Here is a 23,503-nt window from a genome sequence, read left to right as displayed (position 1 = left end):
TGCAGTTCTAGTTAAACACCACCACCACCACCTAAGTAGACCCTGGTGTGGTGGATAAAATATTGATTGCAACTGTGAAGACTTAGGTTCAAATCCCCACTCAGATCACTGTGTGACCTTAGGCCAGTCACTGCCTCTCAGCCTAACCCACCTCACAGGAAAAAACAACGGTAAGGTCCTCTGGCACTTAAAAGACCAACACATTTTATTACACCACAAGCTTTAGTTCACAAAAAAACTTATGCCATCATAAAATTTGTTAGTCTTTAAGGTGGCAGAATACACTTTGATGTTTTCCTGCAAAAGACTAACACAGCTACTCCTTTGGAAAGTAAATCAGCAGAGTTGAGCACATGATAAAATGGAGAGGGGGACAGAAGGCCCACCCCAAGCTCCTTGAGGGAAGGAGGGGATAAAAATGTAATTGTCCAAGTTATTGTACAAACGGAGGGATCCAAGAGCCATTCAATCCTGGTTTCCTGGAGAGAATATGAGGTTTGGCAGAGAGTTCAACTACTGTAAACATTATTATGGTATGTAGTAAGGGAAACCAATGTGGTGCCCTACAGATATTATTGGACTACAACTCCCATCATTCCCAATCACTAACTATGCTGGCTGGTGCTACCCTGGATATGGAAATGGCAAACATGCCAGTTTTTGCGTGGTGGGTGGGGAGGGAGATGGAGAAGAAGCAATGAATTTCCAAACAAGCTGCCATATTGGAGGAATCCATTTGGCTTCATCAGCCGTATGTTGCTGAGGCCAGGTATCACTGAAATCAACTAGAGCATGGAGTTTTTGCTCATGTACTACAATCATACCCACTGTGGTGTAGTGGTTAAGAGTAGGACCTGGGAGACCAGGGTTCAAATTCCCGCTTGGCCACAAAGCTCACTGAATGACCCTGGGCCAGTCACCCATCTCTCAGCCTAACCTACTTCACAGGGTTGTTGTGAGGATAAAATGGGGGGGGGGCGGAATCATGCATAACACCTTGAGCTCCTTAGAGGACAGGTAAAATATAAATCAAATAAATTAATTTGTATATAATAGTAATAATTTTAGCAGGATTCACTTCCATAGGCTGATCCCAACAAGAGTGCCAACTTTGCCCTGCAAGGGACCTACAATATGCCCCTCTGAAACAGGAATGTCAGCTCTCTCCAAGCATCTTATTACATTTTGCCATTTATTAAATCTCTTCAGCAAACTTCCAGAGAGCACTAGGTGAAAAATCTGGTGTACTTCTATGTCTTCCATTACTTATTTCGTTTGTCTTCCCACACAATTATTTGAAGTAGGATGGAGGGGGCTTACAGAGACAATCCGCTTTATTTTACAAGCAAGCTTTTAATGCTGTCATGTTAGCAGCAACCTAAAAGAAGAAAAATGTGTTTTAAAAGGTTCCATTTCAAATGCATAACAACTGCTTTTATGCATGACTCCTAAAGGAAAGGGGGAGGGGGGTATATTCAAGTCATGTTTAAATGAGGTTCTGCTACTACTACTCTGTGTGTGTGTGTGTGTGTGTGTGTGTGTGTGTGTGTGAGTGAGCTGTTGGTCTTTCTTGTTGGTATGTTCATAATTAGGAGTTCCTGGTAGCCAAGAGTTTGCCAAGAGCTGAAAACAGAGCAAAAGCCCCTAATCAGTTTGAGTTTTTAAAAGTACTGACCAACTCCTAATCAGTTTGAGTTTTTAAAAGTACTGACCAACTCCAGCTACAGCAGCATCTGGAAAGGAGGCAGGAAACCCAGACAACTTTCAGGACCTTGAGTTCTCTAAACCAGCTCCAAGGGGGGGGGGGGTGACACAGCTGTTCAATAACAAATGTCCCCTAAAACAGCAGAATGCACTTCTGAACCCTGCCTTTTAAAAGTGCTGCAAACAAGAAAACAAAGACCTCTCATTTGCAAGTAAAAACAACCCTTTGGACCTATAGTGTTTGAAAGCTCATTCTGCACTTAGAAAAGCATGACTATCTCATTGCTTGCCACGCCACAAGGCTTGTTTAAAAACTGCTCTAAAATACTGAAACCCTCTGGACTTTTAGCAAATCTGATGATGAGAACCAGCAAAAGCATGTGCCCCCATCATGCAGCAGGCCTGCATTTCCCCAGATACATGCCTCCGGGATTCATCCTTTGGCTTCCTGCTCAGACAGTCCCTTCAACTCCAATAAGGGCTCTTGAACAGCTAAGTGGGCAGGTTCACAGCCTGATGCTCTGCTCCTAAGCACATTTACTTAAGAAAACTCTGCTGACTTCAAAGAAGCCAACTCACAAAGTGTTTAGGGCTGCAGCTGGCAGCTCAAGGCAATGGGGTTGCTTTGGCAGGACAAAGTACTCAGCTATAGCCACTAAAAGAAGGGGGGGAATTGTGCTAGGTTCAAATGCAGAAAACCCACTTCATTTATGCAGCAGTGGAATCCACTGGAGTGTATACACAATGCTCCCTGGAGGTAAGTGAATGGAATATGGTCGTGGTTCTGTCAGGTGGATTCTAACTTGAATTTTAAACCAATGGTAACAGCAGGCTTTGTCCTCTGTGCTGTTCCATGGTGAGTATATCAACCTCTGGCAAACATGATGAGCTTGCGTCCACTTTTGAAGCTACAGAGTGGGGCTGGGACTGTCACAGCAACTTCACTGCAATTCCCACCCACCCCAATCCTGGAAGGAAAGCTGGCTGAGAGTAAGAAGCAAGCTCCTCACCTCGCTCTTCACAGGGAGAGGAAAACAGGTAGGGAAGCTCTCTTAGCCTCTGCTCAGCAGCAAGACTCCAAACCGCATTGCCAAGCACCAGCTTCTTCCATCCTGCTTTTCCCACAAGAAATGTTGGGGGGGGGGATTTCTTTGCCATTTGGCAGAGGTGCCAAAGCCAGCCAACCAGTGTAGGGAAGAACCAGACAATCAGAATTTGGGGGTTGGCCAGCAAAAATCATAGACCCTGATTAACAGACAGATGTAATGATGAGTAAAATTAGCACATGGGTTGAGGAGGAGGTGGTCTGTGCGATACCACAGCCAACTCCTGACTCCTTAACTCCAAGCAGCAAGGCCTCAGGAGCCTTGGGTGCATTCTCACAGCCTTGCATGGCTTCCATAACTCCTAGGAGAAAAGGCCCCGTCTGCACTATCCGTTTAAAGCAGCATTGTATCACTTGGCTTCCCCCAAATAATCCTGGAGTCTGCAGTTTGTTAATGCTGAGATGGCAAAGATATTATCCTAAATGAGGGAGAGGTGGACAGCAAGAGCTCAAGATCCCTAGTACCAAACCCAAATTGTAATTTGTGACTGTAATGAACAAAACAGTTTCATAGACAAAGGCAGCTCCAAGAGGCCCTAAACCCATTTCAGCATTCATTTAGCAGCTTCAGCTGTGTGCAATTAAAACTTCAGTATTAAATGTTAGAGAATAAAATAATGAGGCACTTAAAAAATAATCTGTGCTCCACTGGGCCATGCTCAGCACAGATTTCATCAGATCATTTGTAAGACAAAAATAGATTCCTATCAAAGTCACAGTCATTGTCCTAAGTTAGCTGACTGCTTTAAGTGTCAACACCTTTTCCTTTTTTTATACATAAAAACACGCTGGAGCTCTACAATCAATCGATACTCACTCTTGACGTGAACTATTCCAATAGCATTAGATCATAACAGTGCCACTGGTGCCATAATTCTTATGCAGTCTTACTTGGAAGAAAACTTCACTGAAATCAATGTGATTTGTAAGCATGCTCCAACCTTCTAAAACTACCTGTTTCGGAAGAATCTGCAAGCTCAGTTCCTTTCAGATTTTAACATGTCACCTCTTCTGTGAAGTCTGACCCAGTGCATGCCAAGAATGTTGCTGCTAAACATATTCCCTTGAAATTTAAAATGTAATATGGAGGACAAGCGATTGTCCATCCACTTCAGTTATGAGGATGAGAAGTAGTCATCTGAATCTGTGCTGATCACTTCATTTTGTCCAACAAATCTGCTGTCTAGTGATAGTAAATTGTTACATCAGATTTTAGTTAAGAATGGAGCGTTTGCATGTATCTGATGCCTTCCGGATGTTTTGGGCTGCAATTCAATGCAACTGGAACATGGTGCTTTGCTGGCTAGGCCTGATGGGAGTTGTAGTCCAAAACATCCACAGGGCTCCAGATTGGTGAAGGCTGCACTATACCAACAATAATTTGAAGTGCAAGTCCCAAAAACACCAAGTAGGGACAAGTCAACTAGCAAGGCATGGTCATCATCATCAGGCAAAACAACAATTATGGAGTCTTCATAAAAGAAACAAATATTCTCCAGAACAGGAAAAAGGAGAATTAACTTGGCTGAACAAAAATTAAAAGGTGCATCTTTACATACATTTAAATGAAACTGTACTTGCAAAGGAGGCTTGTGAAGTAAGGTGTGTAACAGACAGATAGATAGATTTAAAATTCAGCCCTATAATACTCTTATGATCTCAAAACTGCTAACATATGACTTGGGCAAGAAAAATGTTTTAAGAATATGCAAGCTTAAAACTTGCATATTATTATTTTAAAAAAAGAATGTTAGTTTATAAGTGCTCTAAACACATGGCTAGAAAACATACTGTATAAAAACATGCACACTGTTACACATCAAAAGAAAAACAATGAGAACTGCATATTTTTAAAACTGAAATGAATTTTAATACAGAAAATGAAACTAACATTTTACAACATTTACAGGTAAACATAATACTTATATTTAGAGAAATCAAAGAATGTTACAATTTAAGAAGGTGAAATGTTACAAGCTTGCACACCAAAAATCAAAAAATGAAAATTAAATTAAAAATGAAATGGTTACCAAGATAATGCAGGTCAAGGGATCAAAGGTGAAGGGTCACACATTATTAAAAAGAAATCCAAAATGGCGCTGCATCAAGATCTCTGCAAAACAAAGGAGCTACAGTAAGTAAAAAACTAAGTATGTTGCACAGATTCACATTTACTGAAATGAATCAAACACATTGCAATCAGTTACAAATCAACATTTACAGTCACCTTCACTTCAAAACATATTTCTACTACTTTTGGGGGGGAGGGGCTCTGCACAGACTTAGCAGTTAGTTTTGTAGTTGCTTATTTATTAAAATCCAATAAATAGAATGCATCACATATCCAGTGATGACTCAAGTAGCTTAATTTTTTAAATAAAAAAAGTTAAAACCACACTATGTTTTTGACACAGTGATAGATGAAATGCATGAACAATTTATTTGGAAATAATATTGTTAACTGTACTGCAAAAAAAAGGCTTCCCCCACATATTTTTTAAAAGAAGCAGATTCCAATTTCAACCCAGTTACCCCACTATATTGAGCTCAGTTGGACTATTGATCTGGCTGCTCTTGATTTAGCAAACATTATAAAAGCCAACACACATGTTTAAAGTTAGTACTTAAGTAGCTCTTTAACTCAATAAATAGGTCTTCTAAAGTAAGTTTACTACTAAAGACATCTAAAGTGATTGAAATTCCGCTACATGAAGTGAATAATCTTTGATATACATTCTAACACATCTCAGAGCAGTTCCCAAGTCATTCTGAAATAAGAATGTTATGTTGATTCTTCTCATTTTGCTAAATTTTATTCCCCACGAAAAAGCAAGTTGTTAAGACTTAATATTTTTCCTTTTGCTGGGGAGGGGGGCGCGGTGGGGAGGACTCCTCAAGAGTTCAGCTGGTCTCATATGGTAAACAAACACTGCATAACCCTCAGCCACCAAGCACAACACATCTTACTACTTCAAGTTCAATCTGGGTTTTTTTTGTAATGTACAGATTAACATTATATTAAAAGGCAGCATACAATCAACCTAGAGCTGCATTTAAAAAGCAAATGTTAGGGCTTCCTGGCTTATTGGTAATGTAAGATATTTGAACGGGGCAGAAAGGGTAAAAAGTATAAGTTCAGGCAACAAGCCACAGGCTACAGACTTCTCAGAACTGAGACTCTACACGAAGTAATCTGATTACCAATACAAAAGGGAATGAATTTATATATTACATTATATCCCGTCTTTTCTCCAAAGAGCTCAAGACTGCACACATGGTCCCTCACTTTCCGTTCTCTTCCTGCTCACCTCCTATTTTACCCTCACAACCAGCTAGGTTTGACTAGGAGACTATGACTGGCCCAAGATCACCGAGTGGGCATCATCAGTGAATGGGGATTTGAACCATCTCCTCAGTCCCAGTCCAAACCACTACACCACACAGATTAAAGAGAGTTAAGTCTCAAATGGGGAAGAAACTCAATAACTTTCTTGTCACGGTAAGCACCCCACCCCTTTCGTGAGCACAATGAACCTCTACCTCCCCACACACACACCAAAAAATGGGGGTTGCCCCTGAAGTCACAATTCACTGTAGAAGTACCTCAAGCTCCCAACCCCAAGTTTGGAAATGACTGTAGCTCAGTGATAGAGCATCTGTTTTGCATGAATACGATCTCAATCTTAATCCCCAGAATTGTCAGATAGGGCTGGGAAAGACCTCTCTGCCTGAAAGCCTGGAGAGCCCACTGCCAGTAAGTGTAGACAGTATTGAGCTAGATGGACCAATGTTCTGACTCATTATATAAGACAGCATCCTATGTTTCTATAACACAACAAAGAAAATCCCCCCACCAAGGCTTGGAGTGGGCAGGGGGGAATCATCCCTAACTTCATGCTGCATGCTGACCAGCAAAGTTCAGCATGACATCAGAGACCAGTCCTTCGTGTTGGGATGACCCACAAACAGGCAACCAGAAATTGTGACGGCTGGTCTTAGATACATTGTATTTGCATACTATTTCCACTAACCCCCCTGGGTGATGTCAGTGTGGCTGTTTGCTCCTGGTTTTCCATCTCAACCCAAAACACAGTAGCCTGTGAAAAGTAAGAAGTAACCAGGCTAAGGCAAAGAGAAACGAATTCGTTAGTCTCTGCCACAAAGCCAGTTACACCAAATGGTACCAGTTTAAGGATACCAACTGGTACCAGTTTAAAAGGCTTTTGGCATTCACATTTTAGAAGCATCACAGGCCAGTTTCCCAGATCCAGGCTCAGTTTAGATACAACTCTGAACAGCTGACCAACCATGGTTGGGAGGGAGAGCACCCCATAGTCACTCCTCAACCCATTCCTTTCTTGCAGGCATTAAATAAAACAAAAACCTTACTATTTCAAAGCCAAGTAGCATGCAATGTCTACACAAGCACACTACTCATAGTTTGCCCAAACCATGCTTTGCAAATCTAATTCTGACCATCGTTGCAAACTATGGTTTGCTGCCAACTATAGTCAGGAAATGAATGGGCAGAAAGGTAGCACTTAGACATACTTTGCTCTGAGTCAAAAAGGAGAGGGGAAGATCTGTGCAGAGAGGTGGCATGAAAGTCTGCAACATGATTAGGAAACTGGGCAGCACTACATCTGCACAGGACCTGAAAGCTGAGCCAGAGTTTTTAAGTTTCTCACTGCAATTCATGTATTGCTTTTTCTATCTTCATCCTACTCACATCCTCTACATCCAGCCGTTAACCCTGGAATTACTTGGGAAACACAGTGAGCCAAAATAAGAATATGTTCTGGGAATATGATCCTGCAGCAACCAACACACACGCACACAAACAAAAGCAGAGTCAGCCCAATCCTCTCCTTAAATTAGTTTTTTTATTAAAATCACTTGCAGGACTGGAAACTAATGTCTTAGTTCCTTGGGGCTGCTGCCTACAAAAAGAACAAAAGATAAACCCAACCCATCTCTCCCCTCCCCACTCAGCAATGCCACTGGAACGGGAAAATAAACCCTACATCATTTCATTTCTACCAGAATTCTCATCTCATATTGCATCTGTCATATGTATTCACAGCTGGGAGGCATGCACGCCATTTTAAATGTTACAGCAAGAATCAATATCCCATCACAATGTCAGTATGAGGCACACAATCCTTCAGAGGCACTGTTGTTTGTATTGTTCTAGTCTTTGAAAGGAGAGGGGGGAGGAAGAGCTAAGAAGCCTGATAACTAGTATATAAGCAAGGTGAAATCAGATTCATCTGAGTAAACACCGTATTTATTTGGGGAGGGGAGAAATGATAACATACTTCAGATAAAACAGTATGATTAAGTTGGCACCATTTCCTCAGTAACCCTAAGCCCAGTTCAAAGCCAAAGTATAACTTCTGGGATACATCATTAAGAAAGTAACATGGGTAACTCCAGAATGAAGCAGCTGCATCGCTCCAAGAACAAGAGGCCTTGCAGAACTAAGCTGAAAAGCATCCCTAACTATTATAATTGAGCATTTAGGTGACATTTCAGCAATACATTGTTTTTATCCAATCCTATCAAGAATCCTTCAAGGAGACAGAAATCCAGACCCCGGAACTAAACATTACATTCCATGTAACTAAATTCATGCTAAACTTAAAAAGGCATTTTTAACATTTCCCTATTTAATCCAAGTAATAAAAAACACGTAAGCTACATAGGAAACACCACACGACTTAGTCCAGGCAGCTAATGAAACAGCACCCACTCTGAATTTATCTATATTAGTCCACAAACCACACTGAAAATTCATACCATACCTGATTAAAAATACTGTGTATATCATTCCTGGAAAGGTCTACAACCTAAGAGATGGAAAATAGGCGGCAGACCTGCAGGCATCATGCAGCTGGTGTGTGATCATTACTTAAATTATGCAGAAAGGTGAAGCGATCTGGTTAAGGAATTACAACAGTCAGAGTGCTTTGCAAACTCACTCACATCTCCAGTGCAGCATCTTCTACAGTTTGCCACAGAATCACATCCAACCCAATGCTTTGTTAAGGCAACAAACATAGTCAAGCTATACTGCACTGCCAGTAACAGCAAAAAATATGTATAAATTAATAGGGAACTGAGTTTGTGCACCCCACAGTAAACTTTGAGCCCCCTGAAAACACAACCCAAACTCTACCAGATACCACAGCCTCTTGTCCAAGCCAATACTTTGTTGGTGCACAAGACACTCAAATGCAGCATTCACTTGCTAAAAGTACCCAATATGCACAAACAGATTAATGAAGGAACTGGGGTATGCACCCGACAGTAAGCTTTGAGTCACCCAAATCATACATATGTATACAATACACTGAGGGTGTACTTTATCATTTAGCCTGCGGTTGCATAAATGAGCCAAAATGTGTCTGCCAGAAAAATGGATTTGTGTGCAATGATATGTGCACAGTCCAAAACTGGCACTGGGTTCAGAAGATGGTGAACATCTAGCTGGTGAAGGGCTGGGTGATTATTGTGATGACTCATTTGAAGACGAATATCTTAAGGCCAAATTCACACAGGACAAATTAAATCTTTTGACAACTGAAACTGCAAGGTTTCTTGTGAAACTGCCACAAATGCTTTTAACATATGCCTACGTGGGGTGTTTCAGAACAAGTATATCAAAGCATACATAGAACATTTCTTTATTAATGTCTTAACATCTGAGCTACAAGGCAATGTCTAAGAACAACATGCACCCATTTTTTTAAGGAGCTTCAGAGTAAAACTGAAAGCCTTCTATAGTTCTTATCGAATTGACAACTTAAGTTTTTAACCTTCACTAAATTAAACTTTTCCCCCCTATTGCCCCAATGTAAGGTATAGGACATGGCTGGTTGCCTTTTGACAAAAATTAATCTCCAAAACTTTGCAAAATATTGAATATCTCACATGTAAGGTTGCACTGAACTAAGTTTCACTCAGAATGGGGAAAGGTAAAGGGACCCCTGACCATTAGGTCCAGTCGTGACCGACTCTGGGGTTGCGGCGCTCATCTTGCTTTATTGGCCGAGGGAGCCGGCGTACAGCTTCCGGGTCATGTGGCCAGCATGACTAAGCCGCTTCTGGCAAACCAGAGCAGCGCACGGAAACGCCGTTTACCTTCCCGCCAGAGCGGTACCTATTTATCTACTTGTACTTTGACGTGCTTTCGAACTGCTAGGTTGGCAGGAGCTGGGAGCGAGCAATGGGAGCTCACCCTGTTGCGGGGATTTGAACCGCCGACCTTCTGATCAGCAAGTCCTAGGCTCTGTGGTTTAACCCACAACGCCACCTGTGTCCCTCATAATAGACCAATTGAAATTAGTGGACCTGAGTTAGGCATGTCCATTGATTTCAATTAGTCTCCTTAAAGAGACAACACTTGATACAACCCACAAAAAACTTGAAAAAATAAAATGATTTGTGGGGATGGGGGGCACAATGATTAAAATTGTGCTTACACACAAAATCACATGAATGCCAGAAGTTTATTAGCTACTGAAGTATAAACCATTCCAGAAAACATATTCAGCTTAATTCATAACATTATTCACATTGTGTGGTAAGAATTCAACCACTGTTGTGATGTGGCTCAAGGGCTACACATCACCATGTTTCTTCTTGTTTGTCAGAGTTCTGAACCATTGTAGATCATTCCAGCTTTCCTCTCACACTGTAACAAAAATTAATTAACTAAATAGGGCCCAGTGTCAAACTTAGATTAGGGGAGGGGGTCCCTAAACTATAATGGTTAGGGCAGAGTCAGTAGATAAACTAAGAACATATTCTGTCCTTTTACTTTCTGGTGGACAAAGATATCCAGGGGTGGGCTGACCAAGTGGGTGAGGAGAGTGATAAACACTTCCTTATTAAATGAGGTAGTGGTTAAGAACTTTGCTAACATAGTCCTTACTGAATCCCACCATATTCCAGGTAATCACTAATATTCCTTTTCCGAGCAAGGTGTTTGAAAATGTGGTACAGTGGTGCCCCACAAGACGAATGCCTCACAAGACAAAAAACCCGCTAGACGAAAGGGTTTTCCGTTTTTCGATGCGCTTCGCAAGACGAATTTCCCTATGGGCTTGCTTCGCAAGACGAAAACGTCTTGTGAGTCTTGCAATTTTTTTCACTTTCCCCCCTTTTTCTATGCCGCTAAGCCGCTAATAGCCTTTTAGCCGCTAAGCCGCTAAGCCTTTAATAGCCGCTAAACCGCTAATCCGCTAATAGGGTTGCTTCGCAAGACGAAAAAACCGCTAGACGAAGAGACTCGCGGAACGGATTATTTTCGTCTTGCGAGGCACCACTGTAGTGACATCAGTCCACATTCTCCCAGATGAAATAGATTAAGGTCCTGTTACGGCTGTTGTTACCCAGTTGGGCAAACCACACTGGGAAGAGAACAGTAAGAGTGCCACCTGCCGGTTCTACTGAACCATTCAATGGCATTTGATATAATTGAATACAGCACCATTCTGGACCATCCAATTGGAAAGGGACACTGGTTGCAGCCCTTCCTGGACAGACAGTTCCAGAAGGCTGGGCTGGGGGATTCCTATTTGACTATTTGGCTGCTGGCAAACCCACCAGTTTTTAAACCACTGATTTATTGTATTTGTCATCTCATCTTTATCTGTTGTAGACAATCTCTAATATATATATATATCTGTTGTAGACAATCTCTAATATATATATATACACACACACACACACACACACACACACACACACTTTAAAAACCCATGAATTCCTTTTTTATGGCAATATGAGTTACAAATATTTATGATAAGTGTAAGTCATTTCACCATTATGTCTGCAAATGTAAAGACTGTCCTTTTCTATGAGAGGGGAGATGAAAAGGAATGTATGGGCCAAGTTTGCTCACTCTAAAGTGTTTAGAAACTGAACAGTTTGAAAGTTTTAAAAAGATTGTCCTTGAAATCCAAACTACAAACTTGGGGTGGTATCCAACGTTAGACCAACAGACAGTAGACCCACTGAATTTAACAGACCATGTCTATTAATTTAAATGGGTCTACTCTGAGTAGAACCAATGTTGAATACAACCCATTGAAGTTAATACACTTGAGCTACAACATCATTCTGTTTTTAAATTGTTAATTGAATACAAGAATTTTTAAAAGATTCATATTCAATTTTCTTGGCCCTAAAGCATTTATTACATTTTTTCCAACACCCAGAGGTATCTTAACTTCAGACAGCCATGTTCTTACCACACCCATGGAGAAGATTGGCCTAAAGCAGGTCCAGGGATACAAACCTTTCCATGGTTGCCAGAGAGCCCATGGGCAGCCATGGCCAATAAAGTTTTGAGGGGTGGTAGTGTGCCCAGCAATGAACATACCCTGGATGGAGGGGATCCATCCTTCCCATTGCTTCAAATTTCTGGAAATAGTTCCCAATATTTACTTATTTCTGAAAAAGTAATCACAAATTACCCATGAGTCCATTCCTCCTGCAATAACCAAACATCTCAAAACATGCTGGCAAAAAAATAAACGCACACACAAAACCCTGGCAGAGATGCAGTAATTTGTTCAATTTTATCAAAGTGTTTATCCTGTGTTTATCCTGCTTATCTGGAGGGCAGAAGCAGCAATTAGCTGCTGCTGCATCACAAAACACTCAGCCTCTGGAAATCAGCATTCAAGGAAATGTTCTACAATATGTATTGCAGGTCCTGGTACTTCTACACAGCATTTTACAAAGAAACTATTTTCCAAAGTCGATTTAAACATCTTTGTGCAAGGCACTAGAATAAAAGAGGCGGATGAACTGGCTCACTTATCAAATGAATTGGGAATGAAGAATATTACATTTTCTAAGTTGCTGAAATGCTGCCTTTTCAATCTCGCTTTCTATGCTTCCAAGGGGGGTTATTTCACATGGAAAACAAAAGCAACATGAGAAGTAGCGGGGGTGGGGCATAGAGATGCCCACATAGAAAAAGCCTATACAAGAAAATACTCAATAATTGATTTCAGTGAGAAAGGCTGGATGCTCTAAATATATTTCAGATACAGAATGCTGTACATAAAATGAGTGGCCACTGCTGAAAGTGGGAGAATAGGAAAGAAGGAAGCAGAAATACTACCTGCTTACCATTACCTGCTGTAAATAGCACCTACCTAGAGAAATACTAATGCTTATGGAATGGGCATGGGTCAGACAGTGGCAAAGGAGAAGTCGGGACAGGTCCCCAAGGGTAACAAGAGACAAGCTGGTGTACCTGGAAGCTGAAAAAATACTACCTGCATCCATAAAAGCATAAGAGGGTTGAATTAGTCCTAAAGGAAGAGGCCACTGGAAAACGTGCAAAACTCAATAATCATTTAATACAACCCTTGATGCTTCACATACAACCACTAGTCAGCACAAGATTCACTATTACATGGCTAGGGCAGGAGATGAATTTTAAAAAGGCATACATACCTACTGATACAAGGAATTGGCATAGCATTAAAAAGGCTGCTGATCATCTTTCATTTACTGCCAGGGAGAGATTTGCAGTGTATCAGATGCATACAGTGTTAGGGTGCCTTTTAGAATGTTTTTATTCGCATTTTTTCAAAATATAAACAATCAGCAAACAATGAAAAAACCGCTAATGGATGTATACAAAAGCGCAAATAAAGTATTTTGATATATTCATTTTTGTCAGGTTCTATACAATGCTAATCTGACTCAGAGTAGACCCACTGAAATTCATGGTCATGACACACGTAGATGCATTCATCCCAATAGGCCTACTTAAGTATTACTTAGTAGAATACAACCCTCCAACTTATGGCTACCCTCAAAACAGTTGGGAAGGCTGCAGCCCCAGGCACACCTACTAGAAAATCTCATTGAACTCAGTAGGTTACAGTTCTGAGGATAAAGGACACACATGTATTAAGTGCTGGGTGGGGGGAGCAGAAAGGAATAAGGAATACAGCAGCTTAGCTCTAAGAACACTAGCCACTTTTATGACCTTTGGCTGGTGTGGACCATGATTTACAACATAATGGCATTTGGAGAACAAAGTTCCTGACCTCTACAGTAGGAAGGCAGCACAGAAACTCCATGGGGGTGGGGGGGGGCATTAGAGTGGTGGAAGGGAAGAGAAACTAAGACTTCGAAAGAGTCTTTGGTAGAGAATGTGGGGGAAGATGATGCAGCCCGCAAAACAAGGAGGGAGAAAATATAATGAGTGAAAAAATGTACAGCAGGAAATTAAGACTGAAGGAAGTTATGTTGGGGGGGCAGAAAAAAACTCCTTGGGGAAAATGGGCAGCATAAAAGACAGGTAGGGTGAAATATACCTGTGAAGTGAAGCAGGAGCTATATTCAGGCACCTGAAGAGCAAATTCACCTTCTTAGCAAGCATCTTTAAAGGCCTCTCCTCTATCTATCTATCTATCTATCTATCTATCTATTTATGAGGCAGCTAACCTCTAGTTGTAGAAAGTCTCTTCACTGTTTCAGTACATTAATGACCCTCCCTTTCTAGAACTGAATAGGAATATAATAATGGGTAGAACAGTCAGATTCTGTGCTCTGACATTCAGGAGAGATAGGTCAATTTTCTAGCTGGCCTGTTCAGGAAAAAGTACATGAATTGGGGAGAGAGATGTCTAAAGCACCAGAGTTGGTGAACTATATTGTGGAACACATATATTATGCACAAAGTGCCATAAAAGATCATACGGGCACAATTAAAAGCTTGGTGGAGAAATTGTTGAAACCAAATAAATGGATATAACAGACTATAGCAATGCCAGCTGAAAAGAAGGGAGAAACCTGTTTAGAAGGATACAGTCAGGGAAACATACTGTTAAAGAGGTGCCATTTGGGACAGAGAACCCTCTCCAAAGTGAGCAAAGGGGTAGTTTTACATGAATTTTAAGGTGCACACATACCAGACACACTCCACAGAAAACAAATCCTTCGCCTGTCAAAATTTAGGAAATATTCCCTGAAAAAATAGACACTTTATCCAAGTTCACAAAGCAATCCTGAAGCCAACTTGACTCTCTTAATGACCCCTGACTCTAATCAGTCCCAATCAACATGGCCATCAAAGTTGTGTTCCAAAACATCTAGAAGCCACCAAGTGGGCTATTGCACCATACAGTTCAACAGATACTGCAAAACCAAAATCATAGTTGAAAGTTTTCTGCACAGAATCCTATTGCTCAATAATTATTCTTTCCCGTCAACTTATTCAGAATGCAAGGCTACAATTTTAGAGTCTGTGGTGCAATCGCCAGCAAGCTTTCTTATCACAACAAATTTGACACAAACAAATGGCAGATACTGCTAGTGAAAGGACTGGCAGTGGATGACAATCAAATACCTATGCTTCCAGAGGTCAATCACATTTTTATGTTATGTTGTTGTTGCTGTTATTGATATCATTCTTGTATCTTTATTTTTAGAGCTTATGATTTACATGGAAATTGTTTCCATTTGGTTGTGTACGTTTGGTGTGTTTTATTTATTGTTTATGACTTCTGCTATGTTTGTAATTATGTAATTTTGTAGTTATGAAAATCTTGTCATGTTGTAAGCCGCCTTGAGCACAGTTGCAACTATGGAAAGGTGGCATACAAATAAAATGATGGTGATGATGTTAATCAGTAGACACAAATATCTCTTCACTCCTCTATTCAACGTTTAAAAGGATTTTAATGAACTGGAATAATGTAACAAAAAAGAAAAAAATCCCCCCCCCACACACAAAAAATCATATGTGTCCCTCAAAAGGTCTTGGTACTACAAAGCCACAAATTACTGGAAACCATGGGTATACGATATGGTGTCATTTTCCCAAGACTAAAGAGATGGTAGTAACCCATTAATGGGACACATATGGTATGGAAACCCAGTGGAATGAAGCAGTTGAAGCCTTGAGTCTCAAAAAAATAAAGGAGGAAGTCCTTCGCAGCAGCTATGGAACAATGTTAATACAAATAGATAGGCCAGTTTCCACATGCTCTCTCTCTCTGTGTCTCTGAGGCTATCCAGCCAGATCTGCCAGTCAGTTATTTCTGAGTTCTGTTCCAAGAACCCCAGGGCCACAGAAAAGAGAACCGAGGGGCATATTGTCACTGCATAGAGCAACCATGAACAGACAACTGTCAGCCCAAAGCTGCAGTCCCAAACTCTTGTGTAAATTGTACTAAATTTACAATGCTGTGGGGCAGGAGTGTGCACACACATGCACTTTATGGTGCCCTTGTTAATAACACTTCTTTTTTCATGTACGTAAAGGCAAAGTGTCCTGAACTTAATCATCTCTCACTTCTGAGTCCAGGCCACTGGCAAGTCTAAAATTAGTCTTCCAGTTTTCCCAGAAAGAGAAAGTGATGAAAGCCTATCACAGTAGACTGATTGGAAGATTTATTGGCCCCATCAGCTAAGGAATCTGCACTTCAAATGGTAACCTTGGCTACTTTTTGTAAACTATGCTATTAATTGGCTTTAAGCACAATAGAGGAGTCCATTAGGATCTGCCAGTCACTCCCTACTGCCCTTTCAATGAAAGGGCCCAGAAGTATTTCCAAAGTTGCTTAAGGGTTTGTTTGCTCACTTCAAACCCTGCCCTGCCTCCTGCTGGGTTAGGGGGAGATAATTCAGACATGGCCTGGCAGGTTTTTCCTCTCTCTTCTTCACCGACTCTGCATGGCACCAATCCCTTTTCACTGAAATAATGATGAACTGAAGGTCTGTCTAGAGGCATTTTTCACGGTTCCCAACAATATAGTTTCATCCCAAACTCCTCTGAAATATTCATTTATAACAATTAGGTAGTGTGCATTTCAAATTTATTCATTCGTTCAACAGCTCCTTTAAATATTTTTCAAAAACATTTAAAGATCTGCAGGAGTTGTAAGTTATATGGGAACTGTAACTAGGTGATATTACCTATAGCTAAAATAATAATAATAATAATAAAGACTGGGAAAAGCAGCAAAAAAGAAAGCTACTTCCATGCAGCAGTTTAAGCAAAACACAGCACTGCTTTGATACCTTCTTTGGAAGCCCAACAGTTAGTACGATGTGTTTGTTTAAAAATCAGCCAGAATTATAACCTTTCAATCGTGTGAAATTACTGTGCCTACTCGGAACGTTTGCTAATTTGGTAAACATTAGCAGAAACATACAGCAGGGCAACATTAACAGCAAATTCTGCACTATGTAAATTTAACACAGCACGAAGAAATTTCAATTCTGCCTCAAGGTTCTTTTAAAGGCAAAATGTGGAGTAGCCAAGTCAGTTTTGCACAAATGCAGGGGATGGAGTATGGGGTGGAGGAAGCTCATGGAGTCGGTACTAAATGACTCAGCAGAATTTCAGGAAAGAGGAGAAGAGCACCGCAGCCATGACTGAAACTGTCTGCTTTCATTACAGATGCACCTACTGCACCTCCGCGCTGGACATATACACATAGTTGTCTGTTATGGGCAAGTCAACATCACATCAATATTCACAAGCATGACTCAAGCTTCCCTGCACATCAAGGAATGACTTGCTATAACATCAGAGAGAGAACCTTCGCTTTTCTCAAAAGCAGAAATGTTTCTCAACAAAGCTGCCAGACATCAAATGCAGCATAAGTGAAATACATGAACAGGTGAACAAGCTCTCAATTTTTTAGTTTTGGTTTTGGTTTTTTTTAAAAGAAGGCATCAGCCTAATGCACCCATTTTCTGGATTATTTTATGTTGCTGATCTGCCACATATAAGCTGCTTCCAGCAGTGGCAAATCTCTTAAGATTAAACTCATGGGCTTATAAACAAAACCTGAGATAACCAGGTCAAAATACCTGAATTTTAAGGTCAAGAATTAGACATAATCTCTAAGGTGTTGCATACATGGCATTTATTATTGTGTAAACTATTATCTGTTAACCATCAAGTATGAACATTTACAGTCCTTGACATGCTGCAGAACGTTCCACTGAATAACTGCTAGCCTTTGCTTCTAGGAAGTTCTGACCATTTTGTCTTCAACTACCGTAAGTGATCTTGCTTTGTCTTATTGCATGTGTATAGAATCAAACAAAAATTTCACAACTGTCCCTCTGTCCCTACACAGATATAGAATCTGAAGGCTCAAAGGCATGTGACCTGCATGACCTGAGTTTGGGACAACACTTCTACTTTGCTCCTGGGCAACTTCAGCATTTACGTTGATTATCGCCCTGACTCAGCTGCTTCTTGGCCTCGTCTTTCTTCAGCTTTGGACAGACTCCTCATTCACTGCCTAGGGCACTCTTGAGTTTCTCTTCACCAAAAACCACTCAGTCTCAAATGCTTCTGTAGTGAAATTCCCTCTGCCAGATTGATACCTTCATCCACCTCCCCACATTTTGCCTCTTGCTCCTCCCAAGACCTCCAATCCACTGATCTTCTCCATCTGCTGTCTTTGCCTCCTTCTCAGACTCTGCAGTTTTCACTTTCAATTCATTCCATCCTGCCCGCAACTAGACATATCTGCCCTTTATTCCAGGAGACTACTAACTCCTCTCATTCCCAGCCCTGGCCCACTGCTGTCTCCATTCATGTTCTCACATGGGTGAACACCTCTGGAGGAGAACAAAAGACGTGGCCAATTTCATCCACAACCAAATCATCCTTGCACCTTCTCATCTGTTTTATAGTGTAGCCAAAAAAGACTACACCACCTCTTCAACCCACACCAGGAATTCTTGAAGCATCTTCTCCAACTTTGATACCCTCCTCAGTCCTATCCCACCCTCTTGTCTCCCTTTATGCCCCAGCTCTCCACGATTCCATCCTCAGCCAGTTCTCTTGCCTGTTCTTTTAATGTTTCCACAAGGGAAAGCTCTTTCTCTGCTTTCCTGCTCTTTGTTGGGGGTCCCTTTATGTTTATTCTTACCATCCTGCTATTCTTTCCCTTCCTTAGGCACCCTGGCTACATCCCAGAAGAGATTTCAGTATCAGCTATATGTTAATGACACCCAGATCCTGGTATTTACTGTAGTCTGAACTTATGAATATGTTCTCTACTGGACTAACAGTAATTCTTAATATCCCCAAACCCAAATTGTAGGACTCTGTTGTCTTTTAATTAGCTGTGCAAGGATTTGAACATACATAGTGTAAACTCTACCTCTAAGCTTTGGCTGACATTTCAGGTGAAAGATTAGATGTTCAGGGGTACAGCACTAGTTTATGAGACTGAGGTTCATACATTCATTGACTATGAAAACAGGCCTACCCTCTTTGGCAAAGTTGACTTGGGGAGGGTAGAAAATTACCCCTGCAGTTGGGATGAGCTTCAGAGGCATCCAAAGCTCAACCTTATCTCAGAAACAAAACCCCAGATTAGTGAAATACTGAGAACAGCAAAACACAGGATTTGAACCTATTACCTCAACAGTCTATTCCAAGCAAAAGTACTATGTTCAAGCTAGAGTGCTGTGCTTTCAATGGCAGTTTGACCCTCATAATGTCTGCACAGCACTTTGTAATACAAAGGCTCAGGCCCAAGAGGAAAATGTATTTTGATGACCTCCTTATATAGGCTGCCAAAACATTACAAGCAACTTACTTGACCACAAAGCACTCAACTCATTGCATTTACATTCCATACAAAGGACATCAGAGGATTGTTCACAACATATTTTTGTACTGTGGCCTAAGACGTTATCGCTACTTTCACATTTTTGGGGGTGGGGACAACCCCAGTACATTCGGCCAAGTAGAAATAGTTGATTTTGATACTACACAATATAGCAAATTAGTTTCACGAAGATTAGTAGTCAAGCATGACAGCCTATTGCTTCTCTTTCCACTCACCTACCCTTCTATGTGAAAAATACTTTATTTACCTGACTCATTGAGGGGCAGTTAGAACACACCAGCGTTGGCACCCTTTAAAAAAATGGGCTGCTGTTTCATAGCCAGCCTACCTTATAGGATAGCTAAGGGGGAGAAAGCCACTCTGCCAGTAGCATTCTGTAACAGGGAGGTTGCTACTGATTAATACCTAAAGCTACTGTGACAGGCTGGCTGCAAGGTGCTCACAAACAGAAGAATTGCAGTAGGCAGATATTGACCTTCACTTGTGATTCTCTGTATTGCTGCAGAATTCTCCTCCTGAATTCCTCTGGGGTTCCTGATCTATCAGTATCTTGGCTCCTCGCACACAGTGGCTGCTGCATAGCTGCTTAGAAAGCAGAATGGCATTCACAGTCATCAGGGTGGGGGAGACTGGCACAGTAACTTTTGATTTAGATGCAACTGGCTTCATCAGCCTGGATTCCTAGAAAAGCACATGCACTTTTGGTATTTTTGGGGGGGACACCGCCAAGATTTGTACACTATGCCAAGTGTTTTGTCTTCATCCCTCCCCTAAATTCTTTTCTCTGGTGACAGCCGTAGCAAGGGAAAGAACTTTCTCCCTATGACCAGCACAAGCAATTTACCAAAATATCAGACCGGGGACATTAAGCCTGAAATCTGCAAGTGTGAACGTTGCTACAAGACAGGGCAATGGAAAACTACAGAGAGACTTATAGGTCATAACTAAGGTGCTCTCATGAAGGAAACTAAAAGGAGAAAATGAACTTGGCAGTCAAATGTTTCTGTGTATTTTTACCAAAACATTTTCTATCATGTGCAGTACAAATTGGCTTGGTGTTCAGCCCACTGATAGGAGGTGTTTTGTACTGCTGAACTAAAGATGTGCAAATGTGCCTGCTTACACAACCTATTCCTAAAACACATAAGTCTGTGGCTTTGATGTTTCTTGGAGAACAGAGATTGCTACAGTACATTCCGTAACTCCAGCTCTAAACTTCACAACAGACAGCTGCGCCTGTGATTAACAGCAGGTAACCTCAGTTTCTGTCAATTTAATGAACTCTGCCAAGACAGAAAGGCACTGTGGAAGCCAAGAGGCATGAAGTCCCTGTGTAAAGAGATTTCGGAAATTTCACCAGGGAAGAGTTTGCTCTGTATAACTTCATGAGAGTAATTCCTTCCAATATAAAATAATGTGTGGACTACATTGCAAATAAAAACAATAATGTTGGGACCCAATTAAACTGACAGCTTCTGGCACTGATGTTCTGTATCTTTTTATCACAATGGCATTACATTATATAACACTTAGAGGGAGGAAACCATGAAGGCTGCCAGAATGGAATAGGCATCTGCTCATTCCAGTGAGGACAGGGAAAGCAACTTTGAAATCAACAGAGCTGGGCAGTATCCACCTTGCTTTGCTGGCTTCCCTTATAAAGGCCAGCTTATGGACATAGCCCTTCATAAATATTAGCTAGGAGATCACTGCAAAGCTTGTCTTGCTGCTCCCACAAAAAGGGCATTTCAGAAATGTTAGCATTTGGTTCCTGAAAAGAGTAAGCCCGCATAATAAAAATGTCTATGCACCCTGAAAGCTTGTTAGCCAACATGGCCAGCACAGATTGTCCACCAACCACTGTAGATACTCTATTTCATGAACCAATCAAATCATCCAGGGCTCTTGTAACTATCATTAACTATATTACAAGTTAACTATAGGTAAGGGTGAAGCCTTGTTTCCTGCAAACATTCCAAAAACCAAATCTCTTGCTGGTTACAATTAAGAAGAACATTGTGTACCTTGCAATTTACAGGGGTCAGATTCCTGACTGATGTTGTCCTGTGAAACATGGCATCATTTTCACTTGCTACCAATACCATATTATTATTATTATTAATGTTGTATACCACCCTATACCCGCAAGTCAAAGATTTGGAGATATGGAAGGGATTCCCCAAGGGTCATCCAGTCCAACCCTCTGCAATGCAGGAATCTAAACTAAAGAATCCATGACAGGTGGCCATCCAAAAGCAACATCATCTAGCCCACAGTTCACGAGCTTCTTTGCAAGAATATTGTGTGAGACTTTATCAAAAGCCTTACTGAAATCAAGATACACTACATCCATAGCATTCCACTGATCCAACATGCTTGTAAGTCAAAAAGTAAATCAAATCAAAAATAAATATTTAAAAAGTAATAAGATTAGTCTGGCATGACTTATTTTTAAGAAACCCATGCTGGCTCTTGGTATTCACTGCATGCTTTTCTAAGTGCTAACAAACCAGCTGTTTAATAATCTGTTCTAGAACCTTTCCTGGTATTAATATCAAGTTGACAGGTCAGTAGTTATCTAGGTCTTCTCTTTTTCCATTTCTGAATGGGGACAACATTTGCCTACTTCAGGTTTGCAGGGACCTTACCCGTTCTCAAAGAATTCTCAAGGATATCAGTGAAATCAGTGAAACAGCCACTGCTGTCTTTTAATCAAGCAAAGAATGCAAATTCTTCCAAATCTTACTTTGTTTACCCTAACTTTCAACTTAAGTCCATCCCATCTGCCCAACCCTAAACATTTTCCAGTAGTTGGCAAAGACCTGTGCTTGCACAGAGCTGCAGAGCCTCTTCAAATACAATTTGATGCAAGGGAAAGTTTCAGCTAGTAAAGTGAAGGTGTCTGGCCATTTCATTTTTCCCCTCCTAGCTGGTGGCTACAAAACTGAATCCTTGGCATTAGTGATAGGGGTTTCCCAGGATTTTATTTTATTTTATTGAAGATTGGGATAATTTGCATCAGAATTTTTTTCTGATGCCCCAGGGTGATCTCATTTAACATATCCGCTTTAGTTTAGTGAACAAAGCTTAAAAAGTGCCCCAAGTTAATCTCCTCTCCCAACACACCACAAGTATTTGACTTCAAATATATATATATTCTCTCACATACTTACTAGGGATAATCACCTCAAAGACATTAAATATAGCTTTGAAACAGCTATGATTGCCTAATATGGTATTTGCTATTAACACTTATTCATTGTTACTTAATGAACTTATGCAATGGAAATTTTTCCATGAAAGAATAAAGTTCTGTCCCACATCATTGTTTACCACTACAGCTTTGATGGTCAAATGGGAATGGTTCCTTTCAACATCTTCTCCAGAGATGTGCATATATCGTAAGTTGCTTTAAGTACAATTTTTAACGAAAAGGCAGCATACAAATTAAATCAAAATTGAATCTAATCTCAAACACTCAATAGAAGCCAATCACACAAGAAAAAGACTGCACGTACAGACAAAAATCACACTGCAGTATGAACACGTGTTAGGGAATCGCAAGAATGTGGTATGAGTAGTTTGTAATTTCAACCCCAACTAATGGAGCGACCACCCTCTTCCTTTGCTGAAAAAGCCAGAGGCGGCGCTGCCATATAAAAGCAGTATTAGCCTGAGTATAACAGGAATTCTTTAAAGGGCATATAAATTGATATGCATCATATACTGCTGGAGAAGTTAATTGGTAGCGAACTTAAGCAATGATGGCTGTACAAACCCTTAACTTTTATTCCCCCTAACTATCAAATGTATATTAGTCTGTCTCAACCACGTGAAGCCACAATGACATTATCAAACTAACTTCTGATATAATTTACCTTCTCCAATTTGAAAGGAAAAAATGAACAAGTAGTGTTTTTTCAACAAGAACAGACACCATGACTTTTATTTTAAAAGAGACAGCATTTGGGCAACTACATATTTCCAAACACTTTAAGTGACTCACCACAAACTAATAGCAAATCCCTCATCAGGAGGCTGTATACCTTTCCCA

General features: G+C 40.7%; 1 protein-coding gene and 1 long non-coding RNA gene across 4 annotated transcripts in view; one reads left to right on the top strand and one right to left on the bottom strand.

The window, feature by feature from the left end:
- CAMTA1 (calmodulin binding transcription activator 1) overlaps window positions 1-23,503 on the bottom strand; it is a 724,786-nt gene that overhangs the window by 679,072 nt on the left and 22,211 nt on the right. The gene's annotated exons all lie outside the window — the stretch shown is intronic.
- On the top strand, window positions 13,528-21,445 carry LOC308591203. Its single transcript, XR_014010056.1, has 3 exons — window positions 13,528-14,141; window positions 17,250-18,882; window positions 20,280-21,445. It is a non-coding gene; the product is annotated as an uncharacterized lncRNA (long non-coding RNA).

Source organism: Podarcis bocagei, assembly GCF_964188305.1.
Source record: "Podarcis bocagei genome assembly, chromosome: 7".
Classification (NCBI taxonomy): Eukaryota; Metazoa; Chordata; class Lepidosauria; order Squamata; family Lacertidae; genus Podarcis; species Podarcis bocagei.
Note: the sequence above shows the minus strand (reverse complement) of the source record. Positions and strands in the feature narration are given on the sequence as shown.